Below are 4,992 nucleotides of genomic sequence, written 5' to 3'. Positions count from 1 at the left end.
CGAAATTGGATTAAATCACAAATTCCACTTTACGAATCCCCACCCCCCCCCTCCCTCCCTTAATTAAAACAAACTTGGAAATTACAAATTTATATTAAGGAATATACGCACGATATTATCTAACAATGAATATATACTTTCAACAATTTTTACAAAAACCCTCCCACGGAGAATTACTCAAGAAGTGTCTTCAACCCTCTGCGATCGATCCTCGAGTAATCTACCCTCGAACGTGACCCNAGAGACAGAAAAAATGAAAAAAGAAAAAAAAAAAATTCCAATTTCGCAATTGGAATTTTTTGTCGAAATCGTCGATCGAGGAACACCCTTTGACGGAATCCCGTCGCACAGCCTGTCGTCGTGTCGATCCTGGCACGGATCCTACCTCGAACAAAGATCCTTCGTCTCGATCCCTTCCCTACCCCTTTTTCTCTCGCCCCATTTATTCTATCTCTCTCCCTCTCTCGGTCGGCCGCGGTAGAATTCAAAAGCGAGAGGCAGCTTCGATTAAAAAAAAAAAACGAATATACTTTTACAATACGCATTCGCATACGAATTATAATTATATCGATCGATGACTCGGTGTGTACGTGTCGATCCTTTTTTTTTTTCTTTTTTTTCTTTTTTATGTGTGTGATTGCGCGCGTGTCGATCCAGCGATTTATCCTTGAATACGAATACAATAGTCGAGAGTGAAAATTGTTAATTTCGAGAAGGACGTTCGTGCGAGGGGAAGGGGGTTGCGGGAAAATAAGAAAGAAAGAAAGAAAGAAGTTCGAGGGGAGAAAAAGATCGACGAAGAAGGACGAAGTGATGATAAGATTCGAGTAAGTCTCTGGAGGAAGTTGGCTCAGAGAGGATTGATCTCGAAATTTTGATGTTTTTGAAACTCGAGATGGGATTAGAGTCGGTGGATTTTGAAGGAATTTGAAGTATACTTCGAATTCTAGTTTGGGAGGGTTTCTCGTTGATCGTTGGGGAAGTTTCATATCGATTTGATCGTTCGTTCAAAAGTTTGTAACGCAAGTTTTCCCTCTTTCTCTGTTTCTTGTTCTTATCGTCGTTAGATTGCGTTAGGATAGAAGCGTTGCAAACTTCTTTCCTGGAATCGATGGGATTCCATGTAAATTTTGTTCGATACTTCCTAAATTCGATTCGTTACTTCCTTTTAATTTGAAAAATTGAGAAGTTTAACATTCGAACAGATGTTAACACTTTAAAAGCGAAAACTTACGTTGAAAACTTCCTGTCGGAAGGTGAAGTATATTTTTCTTCTTATTTTTTTTTTTTTTTTTTGCTTCTCTCGATTTTGATATTCTTGCGGTCAGAAAAAAAGAGCGGATCTCTGATGTGAATCGCGTTTTTTTTTTTTTTTTTGCTTCTCTCGATTTTGATATTCTTGCGGTCAGAAAAAAAGAGCGGATCTCTGATGTGAATCGCGTTTTTTTTTTTTTTTGCATCATCGAGTCGATCTTCCTACTGAACAGTTGTCTTTTTTTTTTTTTCTTTTTTCCTTCGAAATTCTTCATCTATCAGTTATTCAACATAGAAAAGAGTTCATCAAATCCCGTCAAACACTTAACAAAGTTACGCGTCGTCGAATATATTTCTCTCGGGGAAACGAATAAATGCATCTTTCGCGTCGTCGCGAGTAAAAAATTTTCAAATTTACAACGCTTTTACGTTTCGATTCGTCGAAGATGTATTCGAATTATGTCGATGGGTATTTATTATTCACTCGTGTTTATCCTAAAAAATCTTCGCAAAAATTCGATGTTCAAAAGGATGTACGAAGTTTGAATCTGAAATTATTAATCAATAATTATCGCGAAATTATCCTCCAAAGGGAATGATGCAATGGACGTCTTTTGGTATCCGGCTCTTTTCTTTTCTCTATCGTTTTTTTTTTTTTTTTTTTTTTTTTCAACCCAAGCGGGAGGAAATTATCATTTCTCGAGGGGGGAGGGAAAAAAAAAAAAAAAAAAAGAAATACTAAAAGAAATACTAAGAGCTCTCGTCTCGCATCTTCACATAGATCGGTTCGCGTAGATTTCGAGAACAGCAGTGACTCGATCTATCGAAATATCGTCGGATATGCTATATTTTTTAACGACTGGTAAAGAAAAATCGGATCTAAGAAACATAAGAGAATTTTTTACTGTTTTTTTCTCTTCATTCTTGGACAGATACATTGATCAACGATTTGAAAATGAACAGGTAATGTAGACACTTTCGACGTTTGACAAGCTGATTCCTTAGAAATAAAAATTCTATTTATCGTTGTGCATTCATCGTTCATCACACTTGGATTAAAATTAAGCGTCGTTTCTTCGATTTCGAAATCATTCGAAATGAAATAATTAATCTTTTCGAATAAACTTTTCCATATCTCGTCGCAGAACGATTTTCAGAATCATTGAATCGTCGCGAAAACGTTGGAAACAATTTTCATCGATTTTGTTTAAAGAAAAAAAAAAAAAAAAAAAAAAAAAAAAAAGAAAAGATTCGTAACGAATGTTCCACTGATATGAATATTAATTTTAGAAACGAATAAAAGTTATTGTTTTTGTTTTTTTCTCTCTCTCTTTTTGTGATCACTGTTGTCCTCTTTTTTGGACCATGTTCTGAACATCCATTATTCTTTTTTATTTTTTTTTTCCTTTTTTTTTTTTTTTTTTCTATAAAGAACAATAAATCCGCATTCGTTTCGCCGTGTACCTAAGTGCGAAAATCCACGTGTGCTGCGTGTACTACTGGTAATAATCAAAGATAATTGCTATTTGTAATTAAAAAGCTGCTTCTCTTTAGCGCTGCGCCGCTGCTCCTCTCTCGTTACAAAGTAACTCTACGATTTCATTTAATCGTTACATCGAATGTATCGGTATCATTTACAGCCTAAAATACTGAGCAAAGAACGAATCCGTGATCGATGATCCTCGATCGAGCAAACTTCTTTCTTTTCATCCCTTCGTCTTTTCTTCCTTTCCACACTTGTCCCTTATTACGACCTATATTTTCTCCTTTTTTTAAATTTACATACATTTCGTTCATTTCTATTATAACTCGTTTCGATCGACAACAAAGAAAGTTTCAATCTTCGATTTTTCATTCTTCAAAGTGATATGTGACGATATCGATCAATATTTCGATATCGAGTAATCAAATTATTAATTTCCAAATTATTGTCAAGAATTTTTTTTTTTTTTCCTTTTAGCAATCGTGTTGAATCTCGACATCCTCTCATTGGCAAAATAATAATAATAATATCTTAAAGTGGGAAGAAAAATCTTCTCTAGAGTTGTCAGCTCGCTCTCAGAAGAAAACGGATTATCGTATAAGAAAGAACGATCGAGAATCATCGATCATCGCTTTCCACCCTTATCATTGCGTGATAAATCGCCGAACGGGGGTGAAAAAAAGTAAACACTCGGGAGGTCGAGAACGAAAAGTGAGGAAGAGAAACCAACGTACGCTTAGAAGTTATCAATTAATATTCGAGATATATCTTGTAAAAAATTTTTTTTTTTTTTTTACAACGTGTATACGCATACACACGGCACTAGTGTATATACGTACACGAGCAAATGTACGTATAACATGTATATACACATATATATACCGTTATTGCGCAGGCAATTGTTGTTTCTTTCTCTTGTTCTTTTCTTTCTTTCTTTCTTTCTTTCTTTCTTTCTTTCTTTTTTTTTTGTCAACCATTTTCATACCATCGGTATTTTCTATAATCTTCGCCTCCTCCCCATCGCGCTTGCGTTTCTTCCCTACTTTATGGCAATAATAATATAATAATATAATATAATAATAATAACAATAATAATAATAATCGTAAGAATGATCATAATAATAATATAATATTAGTAATTATCTAAATTCTCTCTCATATTAATAATTTTCCCCATTTTCTCGCTTGTCCCATATTTTCTCGTCAATTTCCTTTTATATATATTTATTTATTAATTTGTTTCTTTTTTTTCTTTTTTTCTTTTTTTTTTTTTTTGGTTGTCTGTATAAAGGACATTGCAGTTTTATTCGGTATAGGTGGCACTCAGAATTGTATTTCTATTAGTTTCCTTTTCTTTGTTCTCCCATATACCTAATTCGTTCGTCATCGATCGTTCGATCTTTTCATTCAGCCCTTGCTTTTTTTTTTTTCAATTTTTAACACGTACGATATCTCTCGTGGGTTCTTTTTTTTTCTTTTTATTTCCTCTTTTCTTGTAAGCAATAAAAAAAAAAGAAAAGAAAGTGCTCTCAGTCGAAAACGAGCTATAACGAGTTGTTCCGTGACGCGATCGTTCGAATTCCCAAAAATTCAACAAACTCACCACGAGCCGCCTCCTATTTCGATTTCAACTTCCGCCTTTCAGTTTGCTCCATTTATTCTCATTTTTTCTCCCCCCCTTTTTTTTAAATTTCTCTTTCTTTTAATCCCGCGAACATCGATCTTCTGCCCCTCCATCTCGTACTTCCGTTTTATTTTATTTTATTTTACTCTTTTTTATTTTATTTCCCTTTCATTATTAATTCCCCTCGCTCTCCTTTGTTCTCTCCGTATATAATAAATTTTCCTCTTCCATCGTTTCATTTTTCTCTTCTTTCTACACGATATTAAGTAACGAAAGAAAGCTTTCCACGTGCAAAACAAAAAAGCATCGCCATCGGAGGGAGAATACGTACGTGTGTGTGTATGTATGTATCCATGTGTGTTTTTGAATTCGATTAAAAAAAATTGCTCCAAAGAAAAAAATAGAAACTTTGAATGCAAAGTCGATATTACCGCGATTGGATTATATCTATATGTGTATGTGTGTGTGTGTGAATGTATGTCGCGGAAAAACGCATTGTCCGTGTAACACGCGTGTATATACGCGTCACGTGTTTGTACATGCGTGTATATGTATACAACATTTTGAAAACGCCGCTCGTGCTCTCTGTTCTCTCGCTCTTCTCCTCCTCCTCCTCCTCCTCGTACGTCTT

The 4,992-nt window shown here is 34.7% G+C and overlaps 1 long non-coding RNA gene across 1 annotated transcript in view; it reads right to left on the bottom strand.

Moving 5' to 3' along the window:
* Window positions 1-1,360: 1,360 nt before the first annotated feature.
* Window positions 1,361-4,992, bottom strand: part of LOC116184979 — a 3,833-nt gene continuing 201 nt past the window's right edge. Inside the window, exon 2 of the long non-coding RNA XR_004149665.1 lies at window positions 1,361-4,989. This is a non-coding gene — a long non-coding RNA (uncharacterized LOC116184979). The remainder of the gene's footprint in view (window positions 4,990-4,992) is intronic.

Source organism: Apis dorsata, unplaced genomic scaffold, assembly GCF_000469605.1.
Source record: "Apis dorsata unplaced genomic scaffold, Apis dorsata 1.3 scaffold_82, whole genome shotgun sequence".
NCBI lineage: Eukaryota > Metazoa > Arthropoda > Insecta > Hymenoptera > Apidae > Apis > Apis dorsata.
The sequence above is the reverse complement of the archived record's forward strand: the minus strand, read 5'-3'. Positions and strand labels throughout refer to the sequence as shown.